At 33.5% G+C, this 14,108-nt stretch overlaps 1 protein-coding gene across 1 annotated transcript in view; it reads right to left on the bottom strand.

Annotated features, from left to right (window-relative positions):
* Positions 1–13,137, bottom strand: part of LOC145243588 (uncharacterized) — a 55,405-nt gene extending 42,268 nt beyond the window's left edge. Inside the window, exon 1 of the mRNA XM_080106578.1 lies at positions 12,985–13,137. The gene's annotated coding sequence lies outside the window, so the exon portion shown is untranslated. The remainder of the gene's footprint in view (positions 1–12,984) is intronic.
* Between the last annotated feature and the right edge of the window lie 971 nt (positions 13,138–14,108).

The following is a 14,108-nucleotide window of genomic DNA, read 5'->3' on the forward strand; positions in this document are numbered from 1 at the left end:
TTTCCTAGATCCATGATTCACATTTACATTTCAAAAGAATGACATGGAAAACATTAAGAATTGAATTCTACATCTGCTTTCTACAGATGATAATGAAGTAGAATCAACTTCTTCAAGTTCTGTTGAGGATCAAGAAAATCAAAGTAAAAACTAAAACTGTACCTCTTCAAAACTGTTTGATGAATTAGCTTCGAATAAACCTACAGTAACAAATCAAAAGTTAGAGCAGGTAGAAGCTAAGTTAAACCTGGAGACTGCAACTACAACAAAAATACAAGAATCACAAACTAAACTCAAACAGAAGTAAATCCCTCATGATTAAGTGCACAAAAGAACTTGACCATCACTTTCCTTGATCCATGATTCACATTTAAATTAAAAAAAAAAAAAAATGACATGGAAAACACTATTAAGAATTGGATTCTACATCTACTTTCTACTGATGCTAATGAAGCAGAATTGGCAGGATACACTTCAAACTTTGTTGAGCGTCAAGAAGATCAAAGTGAAAGTAAAACTCTCTCTTTCAAGCCTATTTGATGAATTAACTTCAAATAAGCCTACAGTAACAAATCAAAACTTAAAGCAGGTAGAAACTAAGTTAAACCTAGAGACTGCAACTACAACAGGAATGCAAGAATCACAATTTAAACTCAAAAGGAGTAAATCCCTCATGATTAAGTGCACAAAAGAACGACCATTACGTAGCTTTACAATTACTCGCAAGAAGTGTTGATCCATTTCAGTGATGGAAATGGACACAGGAAACCTTACCACTGCTGAGTAAACTGGCTTCAAAATATTTAAGCGCACCACCTTTATCTTGAAGGGTTAAAGGCACTTTATACAGGTGGTAACGTGTATGAACCTATGAGGAACAGATTGTGTCTACACTACAATTTAAAAGTATTCAACTTTAAATAGTGAGGAAACTATGAGAGCAGAGGAGACAGGCAGCAAGAATAGAAGAGGAAGTAGAGCAGCAGCAGGTGCAGAACTTCAGTTTATAGTTATTCACTTAAAGAATTACAATTTGTACTTTGTAGTTGGTTTGTAATTTATTTTTTTTATATATTTGTTTAATTATATTCATTTAAGAATTGGAAGTTGTACTTTGTGTTTTGTAATTTTAGTTAATAAAGGCAAAAAACCATAATAGTGACCAGACACTTAATTAAATGTTAAGTTAAAGTGGCAGTTACTATGTAAATGTGTCAATGTTATCTGATGAGTTTCTTGGCAGTGATGAAATTTTAAATTTAATAGGAAAGAGAAAAGTAATTAATCAGCCGATTAATCGGCAAAGTGGCTGATTAGAGCGATTACTGATTATCTGCTGATTAATTAAATGATTAATTGGTACAACCCTAATATATATAGTTTTTAAAATATAATTATCCACTGACATGCGTTTCGTCATCTACGACTCATCAGAGGGGCTGAATCTAGTGAGATTCAAAATCGTGACCCCATGATAAGAAGCCTAAACCTCTACCACTGGACTATCTCACACGACTGCTGAATGTATCGCGCTTTTATATAGATGTTATTCATTTGTTTTTGTCTGCGATACTTTTTGAATGAATTCAATTATTTATATGAAAGTGCATTTTGGTGCATTTAGGTAAAAACAAAGCCAGGAATATACATGTAAAAAAAAAAAAATGGCTTAAGAACATTTGCATAGAAATAACATAGAAAAAAAGCCATCAGTAAATAGTAGTAGAAAAAAAAACGTTAAAAAATTAGTTAAACGAATGGGGGCAAATAAAGGGGAGAAGTGAAAAAGATAGTGGTGGTGGGAGAAGTAGAGGAAAACAAAAATACAAATAATAAGTAGTGAGAGAGATAAACAAGAAAACAGAAAAAAAACCTCCAAACTTTATAGGATTTTCCAAGTGAATAAATATTATGCAGAATATCCATAAAGTCTATGTGCGCATTAAAATATCTATATATTAATATGATAGCGTGTGTGTTATTTTCTGTGTCACGCTTACATCCGAGTCGTTTAAATAATTTTACCAAGAATTCTTCATACGTTTTGGTTTCGGTTTCGGTTTCGATTATAGCTGATGGCACTAAAGTCATCTATTTTTTATTTCTTGTCATAAATAATTTGACCAAGAATTCTTCATAAGTTTTGGTTTCGGTTATGGCTAAAGAAATTCAAGTTATATATATATATATATATATATATATATATATACACACATTTTTTTTTCATAAGTTTTTATTTCAGTTCCGATTCAAGCTAATGCATCCAATTCATATGGATATATTTTTTTATTTTTGAAATTGCAACTTTATCTATCTATATATATAAAAGCGAAAATGTATGCATGTATGTATGTATGTATGTGTGTGTGTGTTCGCTTTTTCTGTGTGTCTACAAAAGGCTTCTTTCAGAGAAGCGGTCGGTCGCCTAACAACTTTTTAAAACATTTTATATCACATATAAATCGTAATATCTCAGAGTTAACAATGAAGCTCGCCTGTCTATTTAATTTGCTCGATTTCGGGAAGATAAATATTCAATATTTGTCGCTCGCCGCATGTGGGTTAGTCTTTTTCCTATAACATCTTGGGGGAAAAAAAAAAACCTTCAGCAGTAAATGAATACCATCCTGCAGTCAAACTTGAACTCATTAACTCATTAAAACGAGCACCTGCTAAATCCAAGTAATTAAATAAATTCAAACGTGTATCGTTTAGCATCTCGTGGTGGGGCAATGGTTAACGTCTCACTTTTTTTTTTTCACACTTTAATTTACAACTTTGCCTCAACGGTTCGGGTTCGATCCTCATACTTACTTTTTTTTTTACCCCCCCCCCCACACCTCCAAACACCCGGGCAACGCCGGGTACCCCTCGCTAGTCTATATATCTATATATATATAAAAGGCAAAATGTGTGTGACCATTTCGTGTATGTCTTCAAAAGGCTTTTCTCGCACACGGTTCCGAGGTCGTTACGATCGCTTACAACTGTTTATATGGGTCCTAAATAATAATATGTACGATTTGGGAAAGCGCGTTGCATCTAGATTTATTTACGTCGACTTTTACAAAATTATTGATATTTTGGCTTCTCGCGTGTTGATTGGGCTTTTTAGTATAAATATGTGAAACTAAACTTAAACGACGTCTTCTCGTCATTGCGCCGGGAAAAACGTCCAGAAGCAATCAGCTTTGATCAATCTTGTATATCAGTCTGGACAATTGGGAGCTGCTTTCCTCTCCCCAACATCTGTTGGGGGAAAGAAACAGTCAAATTTGGGTTTGCGTGACTTCTATTTGACCTTCTTAATTAGGTAAAATGGAAGCAGCAGAGTTAACTTTTATTGCGCACGCCTGTTTTTATAGTTAGATAAGCAAATTCAAACCTGCTTAATGTTGTCTGTCGCCGTGGCTCAATGGTTAACGTAGCACGGTTTGTTTTTCACACATTAATTTCCAACTCAAGGGTACGGGTTCGATTCTCATACTCACCTACCAAAACATTTTTTTATTATTATTTAACACCCCCCGGAATTTTGATTTACCTCAAGACACCCGGGCATCGCCAGGTACCCCCGCTAGTCTATATATATAAAAGGCAAAATGTGTGTGATCATTTCGTGTATGTCTTCAAAAGGCTTCTTTCGCACGCGCTCCCTGGGTCGTTACTATTGCTTTAAAACTGTGTATATAGGTCCTATATAATAATGTCTAGGAATTAGGAAACCGCGTAGCATATAGATTTATTTACGTCGATTTTTACAAAATTATTGCTATTTTGGCTTCTCGCGTGTTGATTGGGCTTTTTTTTTATAAATAAAGTGAAACTAAACTCAAACGGACGTCTTCTCGGCATTGCGCCGTGAAAAACGTCCAGAAGCAATCAGCTTTGATCAATCTTGTATATCAGACAGTCAAATTTCGATAAACAAACTCAGACGCTGACGCTGCGTGACTTCTATTTGACCTTCTTAATTAGGTCAAGTGGAAGCAGCAAAGTTAACTTTTATTACGCACGCCTGTTTTTATAGTTATAGTTAGATAGATAAATTCAAACACGTCTATGCTGTATGTCGCGGTGGCCCAATAGTAACATCGCACGTTTTTTTTTGTCACACATTAATTTCCAACTCAAGGGTACGGGTTCAATTCTCATACTCACCTACCAAAACATTTTATTATTATTATTTTTATTATTATATTTTATTATTATTTAAACCCCCCCCCCGGAGTTTTGATTTACCTCAAGACACCCGGGCATCACCGGGTACCCCCCGCATATATATATTAAAAGGCGAAATGTGTGTGTGTGTTTGTATGTCTCGCAAAAACTGTCGACAGAGGCGACGGATTTTCGCCAGATAGGTATCAGTTTCAAATAGAGGAAGAGAAGATGGGAGAGGATGAGGTATGGTTAGGGGGGGGGGGGGCCATGCTGACACTTGGTCAAGGAAAAACAGATGTTTATGAGATTTCTGTCCACCAGAGAAGAAATAGTATCTTTTTCAATGAAAATATAAAATCTGATAATAGGATTCGTGGAACAAGAGATTGTTTTTCTAGTTGGATTGGTAAAAAAATAAATTTTAACTACTAATTGAGTGAGACAGGTACAATGACTTGGGTTCAAAAGGTCTGCTTTGGTGTCTGGGAGATGTTGTCATTTGGGTCCACCTGTTGTATTTAACTAACAGACCACCAAGCCAGTGATAAGTTAGTTGCACAGATAAATAAATAAATTGAACCTAGGGAGAGATATGGTCATGAAAGAGGAAGAAGCGGGTCACAAGAAAATAGAAAATGAAAAGAATAAAATAAGGGAATAGAGAAAGGAGTTTTTTTCATTTTCTTTCTTTGATGATTGTATTCATGCTCCCAGCCCTGCACCTCTTACCATTATTTTTTTTCTCTTCAAATTTTGAAATAAAGTAAGACATTATCTTGTTTTTGTATGGGGCAGCTAAACCAGCTGCCAACATTGCCCTGCTTTTTATTGAAACCAACCGAGGGCTCTTTTTAGTATCCTCGCTGTTCCCTTAAGTGCAATTGTCTGGATCTCTTTTGCTCTTAGTTCACCAGGAATATTAGTTAGGTAGGACGTCAGGTTCTTCTTCATAAGCCTTGTAGCACCTATAATAACTGGTATTGTTGTATTGTGGTGTGGCCCCCAGGTTGGGAATCGTAGTAGTACGTAGGACCCCCTGGTTGTGGCACATAGCAGTTTTAATTACGTCGATCGTCCGTAGTTTCACCTGTTTACTAAGCGGTTGTCATGACAACGAGTTAAGACTAGTGAGTTATCTCACTTTAGACTGGCACTTTTTCCTTATCTTGCCTCTTGTCAATTGTCAAAAATGTCATAACAACGTTGAACCTGAAAACAAAGCGGTTGACAACTTAGAATGATCAGCCGTAACTTAACAATATGCATTAAAGACGTAAGTCAGGATTGCGTTTGTTTTTGTATAAAATTATATTTTTACAATATTATACAGATTTACAATTTAAACAGTTCGTCTTTTTTTCTTTTGGTGGTTTTGAAGTTCACACCGATAGTAACAGTGTTCTCACAGTTATCTGAGGAGGGAAATGACGTTTCAACGATCCGGTCTTCAGCAACATTCTGTCCCTTGTTTCTCCTCTCTCTTCTAGCTCTGTTATCTGTCGCGCGTCTGTTCCTTATATGCCATTCAGCTCAACTTTCTGACATCACGCGTCCTAGAGCTAATTTACATATAACCAACAGAATATTTAGGTCTCGGCTTCCACGTGAGTCCTTAGCACGTTTTTTTGTTTTATTTAAAAAGTCGGACGATTTCTTCTGCACGTGCCGAAAATTCACCTGTCATCAGGAAATTCCATTCATTGTTTTTCCATAGAATGCCGTGCAAAATATGCAACTTCTTGTAACCTGCTTTTTCGTTTTGTCAACAATTACGATCGTCCGACTTTTCTATTTACACTGCAAATTCTTTTTCTTTAATTCATACTAGTGGACTATCAACATTCGAAGTCCACCTTTCAAGTTATTAAAAAGGGATTTTAGTTTAACCTTTATGCATCGGTTAACCGCTACATAACAGTATGATTGATATCTCACAAAGATTCCAGTTTCTTTTCATATCATACATGAGACCTTGATATTTGGTCTGTTTCTCTCTTTCAGCTCTGTTCAGACCTCCATCATTAGGGACACTCACTTCAACCAAAGTTGCCACGCTCCCTTACTTATTCTATATAACTATGTCAGGTTTCACAGCAGCATTTTCAAGGTAGGTAGCTGAACCACCTACCTTGAAAAAAATGCTGCTGTGAGACCCGACATAGGGATTGTGTGTGTATGTGTATACCCAAGATATAATGAATTGCTTTTCAGCAACATGTGATACATTTGGCTTAACTATCAGCATTAAGAAGACGAAAGTGATGTTCACCCCTACACCTCGTGCTGCATACACCGAACCAAATATATATGTGATAGAAAGAAGGTTAAATGTTCTAATCCCATTTGTGTACTTAGGAAGAACCGTCTCCAGAGATGGCTCCCTGAATACGGAGATATGTCTTCACATTCAGAAAGCCAACACAGCATTTGAAACACTGAAAAACGGATATGGTGTGATCATATAATCTCTGTCAAAACCAAGATTAGTGTTTACAAGACCTGTGTTCTTTCTGATTTACTTTACTCATTAGAGTGCTGGACAACACAGCGTCGGCATTTAAAGCAACTTGAGAGATTCCATCAGAAATGCCTCAGGTGAATTTTAAATGTAAAATGGCAGTCACGGATATTCTCAAGAAAGCTGAGTGTTTGGGCATTGAAGTGATGGCGATGAGGAATCAGTTGCAGTGTGCGGGTCATGTTCGGATGGAGGATATGAGGCTGCCTCAGCAGTTGTTTTACGGCGAGATTAAGACTGGGAAACGTCTTCAGCATGGTCCAAAAAGGCGCTTCAAGAATTGCATAAAAGAGGATCTTAAAACTTTCAAGATTCCTGTTCAGAACTGGGAAACTCTAGCGAAATGCCAACCCGGATGGAGAAGGTTAGTTGGAGGTGGATCTGAAGTTTTTAAAAGGGAAAGAATCAATCATGCTGAGCTCAATAGAAATTTTAGGAAAATCAATGTGTCAGTTTTACCTGATGTGAGGCTTGTGATTGGATGCTTCTCTTGAAAATTGCTTACATTAACAACACAAAAAAAAATAAATAAAAATATATGCTGTAGGGAGAGAGAGCAGAAAAGCAGAGGCAGAAGTAAAACAAGTAACAATACTCAACTTTGTCTGCCACATATGTGCAAGTCAACTGCTGGCCTGAAAAGTCACCTTCGCACCCACAGACATGGTCTGGGTGTCACTGATGATTCATCTAGCAACTACGGTGAGGGTGGTGAGGATGGTGATGAGCATTGAGATGGCTAACATCTGTTAAGACAAAGCAATTGCCATATGTGTGTGTGTGTGTGTGTGTATCTGGCCTCATAATCCTAACCCTTCTCCATGATTCGTGAACAGCTATATATATAACTAGCAGGACCTGTATACTGATGTTGCCTGATGAAAAAAATGGCACAAAGCCAGAACAGAATTGTTGAAAGAACCTCACCTCCTACAAAACAGGTCAGATATTAGCTCGAAGTGTGACCATATTGAATTTATACATGGCATCTGCATTTATATAGCTATGATTTTATTTTCTAGTGTGTGTGGGGGGGGGGGTTGGAGGAGAGGACTGGATTCATTTTATTAAGTATATAGAAAACGAAACTGAATCCGCAATTAAAAACATAAGCTTTCATAATCGTAATAGGAACATGCGGGGGTGGGGGGTGGGGTGCTAGAGGTGTGCTGTTTTAAAAGTGCCCTTTTCAGAGAAATATCTTATAGGCCTGTGTCCCACTGAGACAGTGTCCATTACTATATTTTTTACTTTTTTTTTTTTCACTTGAGCATTTGCCCTGTAAAAGTTCTCAGCACTTCACTGAGATTTAGTATCTGTCTGAAGCCAAACAATGCTTCTAGTTATGTTGCTATGGTACCATCTCCCAAAGCAAGGGATGAGGGGGGGGGGAATAATGTAGTATCTGTTCTGTCGTCATGAAATTAGTTTCCTAGGTATACCGCTTCTTTCAAGCGAGTATATTATTCTTCTGCGCATGATACCATATTCCCAGTCATTATATCCTTTTTTTTTTTCTTTTTTTTTGAGGGGAGGAGAAGGAGGTAGTGCAGTATTTGTTTAGTGGTTTCATAGCTTATTTTCCTCTTTGGGAATTAATTACAAAATAAAGGGCCCCTCTCGAACAAGACACTTCCTGCATGTGCATGTATTAGGTTAGTCATCCCATAAGTTCTGTCCGAATTTTTACTTTTGTTTTTAAATTGAACGAAACTTAAAAAATTGTGTCATTTTTTACATTTTTATGTTTAGATGAATTTTAACTGATTACATTTTTTTTTTATTTTACAGAACGATAAAATTTAAATTTGCTTGATTACAACGCTACTAACATGGAAGTGCTTAAGAATCATTTGAGACATATGATGCTTTAGGAGTTCAAGAAAGGAAACTCAGCAGCCAAAGCGGCTAGAAATATTCCACTAGGTTACAACCTAATGCAACAATTAATACTCAAATTTACTGTCAGCAATCAGGGTGTTTGAACCAAGCTTTGCGAGGAAAAAATACCAGCTCCAGTGAATCGAAAAAGGGTGATGTTTCATCAGGAAAATGCACGACCCCACACTGAAAGAATCACCTCACAAAAGATCGAAGAACTTAATTGTGAGAAAATTCCTCACCCACCCTATTCTCCTGACCTTGCTCCTTCAGACTACCATTTGTTTCGTAGCTTACAAAATCATTCGGAAGAAACAGCTTTTGTAATGCAGAAAGATGTTGAAACTGATATTTGTGAGTTCTTCGAATTAAAGCGAAAAGGATTTTACAATGATGGCATTAATAAGCTTGTTAATAGATGGAAGGAAATCATAGATAATCAGGGAAAGTATATTGATGGCTAAATCTTTAATAAAGTGTAACATTTGGTCACTTATTTTCTTTATTCATCAATTCGGACAGAACTTATGGGATGATCTGATATTATTACACATTATAGAATATGCATCCAGACGACGTGCATACTCTCGCTTCTCTTATTTTGTTTTTCGGTTCTCATATTTCATGAACGATGTTTCTGACAAAGTAGGAAGAATTGCTGCTTATTAGGTCCAAATCCATCAACACTTATCACCGGTTTACTTTTTATTATTATTATTGAAATTAACAAACCAAACAATAGTTTCTTCCCCCAAACAACTAGACCTTGGAATTCCCTTCCTGCTACCTACTTTCCTGGCTGTACTGATAGACAAGGTCCCAAATAGTAGCTCCTTACGTCCAAATGGTGATATGCTTTGTTAAATACAAACGTAAAAAAAAAAAAAATAAATAAATAAAAATAAATATTATTTATTTTTTAGCTCCTTACACCAAGTGGTTTTATGCTTTTCGGGCGATTTTCATAAATCGCTATATATATATATATATATATATATATATATATATATATATTTAATGAGTAAGTGGTAGATGGTAAAAAAAAAAAAAAAAAAAAAAAATGAAAAAGTGCTCAATACTATAGTAGAGCAAAATATGTTTTTATTGCCGTTTTTTGGCCTGCTTAGTTACACGTTTCAACTACCAGATCGAATTCACGATCCGATAGTTTCATCAGACTTCACAGATTGAATGTTTATACAGGGTGACTAAAAAAAACAAAAACAAAAGCTAAATGGAGGCCATCTAGAACATATGTTGTAGAACGGAGAAAAAAAGGCCAAAGACCCTAGTGTTTTGATGTGATGTTTTTAAATATAATAAACTAGTTATGACCAAAGTTTCATTTTATTCGGACAAAACACTAAGAAACAGGGCCTAATTAGAGTGAGGGCCCGTTTTTTTTTGGTCACCCTGTGTGTGTGTGTGTGTGTATATATATATATATATATATATATATATATATATATATATATACACACACACACATCTGTGATCACTCATCGGTTTCACGGAAACGCAAGAAACTCGAGGCTAAAGGTACCAAATGTGACGGTTCATTGATCATGTTATGACTGTGTAATTCAATGGTAATTCCTCCGTTTGGGGAGTTGAGTTTGGGTTGAGTTTATAGCGTTTCAGGAAACCGAAAGTACCCAATATGTATACCGTTCATTAAAAATAATTATGATCTTGCACAAGCAACTACTGACTACTCGTTATTTCTCTTAGAACATTGAATCACACACAGTATTCCAGGTGCGCTTTTATTTATAGAGTTGATGAAACAACCCTATGCATCTTATTGAGTTCATGTAAGAGTGCTCAATAGCAGAGCTGTATATTTACTAAGTATAATTTTAATAATACAAACACATATATACATACATATGTAGGGGACTAGGATGTATATATATATATATATATATATATATATATATATATATATATACATACACACACACACTCACATACATACACACACACACCGGCCATTATGCAACCGTCAATTTATTTAGAAATGGTCTTTAGGTGGAAGGGGGGTATATTTTGTATTTTACCATATTGTTTTTTATACATAAAAGAAAAAAAAAATCCTTTTTTTTTTTGACAGACTGGCAAAATCGAGAAATAATTGAAAAAATAATTAAGTTTATTAAATTAATTTTCTTTGTAGATTGTTTATGATTGAAAATTTTATATATATATATATATATATATATATATATATATATATATATATATATATATATATATATACACACACACACACACACACACACACAACAAGGAAATGAATTCCAACGGCTTCATTTCCTTAAAAATAACCCGAGACATGAAAGAGAATATGATTTATACGCAAAGAATTTTTTTTAACTTTCTAAATAATCCGTTTTATTTTGCATCTTTTCTCGACATTATTTCTTTAATAATTTTTTTTTAAATATTTTCTCACATAAAACGGATTATTAATAAAAAAAATTAAAATTAAAACACTCCTCCCGAAACAACTATATTCTATATATACAGCATTATTTACTTATATAGGTATTATTTACTTATATAGACAGTATTATTTACTTATATAGACAACATTATTTACTTATATAGACAACAGTATTTCATGACAATTTCAGGGCTATATTTTATTATGTAATTTTGAAGTAACTATTTTATAATTATTTTCATCAACCGTTCGTTTCTAATTAAATATTCGTGCTTCTGCAGTTTATTCATCATATTTTCTTTAGGTTGTATTTTTTAAGTTAAATTACATTTTTAATAGTTATCTTTTATTTATTAAATTGTTGGGTAAAAGTACAGAATAGTTAACAAAGCTAGCTCCCACCCTTCCCATGTTAAGAATGGGTTTCTAAATGATGTTATTATTTCAGCACGGTTTATAACATGCACAAGTGCTCTAGCAATCTTTAATATTAAGAAAACGTATCAAATTAGTTTAAATTTTTTAATTAGTATTGATTTTTTTTTTTTTTTTTTTTACATAAAATACTAAAATTAAATACTAAAAAATTATAAATTTGAACATGTTGGGAGATATTTGATTTGTTTTGCGTTGAAAATATTAGAATGTATTTACAAAAATTATTAAATAATTATTTATTGGGATAATTTTTTTTTTTTTCAAAAAATAAATAAAAATAATAAATAATGTGGTTTGCAGTTTTTCATTTTTTTTTTTTTTGTTGTTGTTAACTAAATAAACAGCTCCCACACACATTTTGACAATGTGAATTTTATTTAAGAGAGAAAGACAAACAAAAACTATATACAACAAGCTTGTCCTTTACAAGTTATAACAGTACATGAGTAAACCTGGAGACAGAAAGGAAGAAAGAAAAAAAAAAACTAAGAGGAAGATATACCATATAAGTAAAAACATTTTGACATCAACATAAATTTTTAAAGTTATTAAAAAAAAAAGAAAAAACTTATTTTAAATAAATATCTTAAATAAAATAATCATTTAATTTAATTGTACAAATTTTGATTAATAATAATAATAATAATAATAATATTAAACATATCTGAAGATCATATAAAGTTATAAGAAATTAAAAATTGGGCCAATCTCTATAAAGAGAGGCGGGAGGGGGTAGAAAAATAAAGTAATAACTACACGAAATAGATATAAATAAACCAGAATATACATTAGTAAAAATAGATATGAATTATTATAGTTTCTTAAAAAAAAAACATTGATGGGCCTCTCTCTCTTGCAAAATAATCTTTCTAAGTAGGTAAATTATAGCCGTCCGCCATTTTGGTTTGGAGAATGGTGTGGGGGAAAAAAAGGAAGAAAGGCTAAAGTACTAAATGTCCGTTTTCCTGTCTGTTCGTCGGCAACGCTCACAATATTTACTTTCCTCAACAACAACAGCATCAAATAATGTAGATATATTTATGTATGTACGCATAAATATCCAGTAATGCCGCTGCTTTTTGGTTTCAAACGTTCGCGTCACTTAAAAAAAATTCTCCCGCCTTTTGAGAGCTGATAGCGGGAAAATTTTACAATGGTGGAAAAACGAGATTTGGAATTTTAAGACAAAAAAAAAAAATTTCTTTTGATTTCCATTTGTTTAAATGTTGATGGGAAAATTTTTTTTTATTTACATATATAAATAGAAAAAAAGGGGTTGGGTGGGTTAAAGACAGAAAGAATAAAAAGCGGATATAGTGATAATAACCGAAAACGACCGTCGCGGAAAGGGAGAGAATAACGAATATGGGGGAGGGGAATAAAGAAAGGCGGGGGTAAGTAAAGAAAAGACCATGAGAAAACATTATTCCCCAACCCCAGGTTTTAAAGATATAATAATACCACAGCTACTACTAATAATAATAAAAACCAAAAGAAGAAAAAAAAAAAAGGTGGTATTATATATGATATAACTTACCCGCGTGCCGACATTATTAATTTTGGGTGATAGTTGTTTTTGCCGTCTGTCCTACTAGAAGAGAGGTTTGGAGTAGAGACATTTTAAGCTCACTCTTTTCGCCCAACTGATTCCTCTGACCTTGCGCTCAAACTTGTACGCACAGAAGTTTTTTTTTTTTTTTTTACTTATATATATAATTTTTTTTTTTTTTACATAAATATATACATGTATATAAATACATATATATCCACGCAGCTACCCACTTACTTCGTTCCTAAATGAACATTATATTGTTTAGATTTACAGCAAATTCCATTTTTTTACTTTTTTACTAAATAACACGCTCTCTCTTTTCTCTCGCCTTCTTTGTAAGGTTTCGACTATGTCGAGTCATCAAGCGGTTTCTGATATTTTGCTTATTTTTTTTTTTTTCTTTCTGAAACCCTTTTTTTAACATAACATTTCTTTTCTTTTTATGTTATCTTTTTTTTTTAAGGGCCTAGCTAGACGAAAAAACACCGGCAGCACGTCCTGAAATGAAAAAGAAATAACAAGAAAATTGCGAACATATTTTTTTTTCTATTATATTTTTAATGCAACAAAATTTCAACGCATCTTTGCACGAAGTACACACGAAATAAAAAATGATAGTGGTGTTCTATTTTCGCTGCGAGACTTTAAAAGTGTGAGAATTCCCGGGTCGACCTTTTTATTTATTTATTTTTAAATTCCATCCGAAACATTATTTTTTTGTTGAAAAAAAAAAAAATAAAATAAATAAATAATGGCTAAAATTTTGTTTCAATTAATTATAGCAATCGAGAATATAATTAAATTGAAATTCTTTGTAGAAAAGACACTTTCTTTAATGCCCCCTCTCCCAACCTACCTAAGGAGATAAGATTCTATTTTTTTTCAGGCGATTACGTGTGAACACTGATAAATGTAGCGGAAAGCAGTAAAAATAAAAAGGTACTTGTGCAGTTTACGGATCGTGCTTAAATAATAACGTTATTATTTAGAAACACATTCTTGATATTTGGATGGGGGATTTCTTAACTATTCTGTACTTTTACCAACAATTTAATAAACAAAATATACCGAAAAAATGAATTTAATCTTAATATCCTATCTAAAAAGAA

The sequence above is a fragment of the Euprymna scolopes genome, chromosome 22, assembly GCF_053919585.1.
Source record: "Euprymna scolopes isolate OS-2025 chromosome 22, ASM5391958v1, whole genome shotgun sequence".
Taxonomy (NCBI): Eukaryota; Metazoa; Mollusca; class Cephalopoda; order Sepiida; family Sepiolidae; genus Euprymna; species Euprymna scolopes.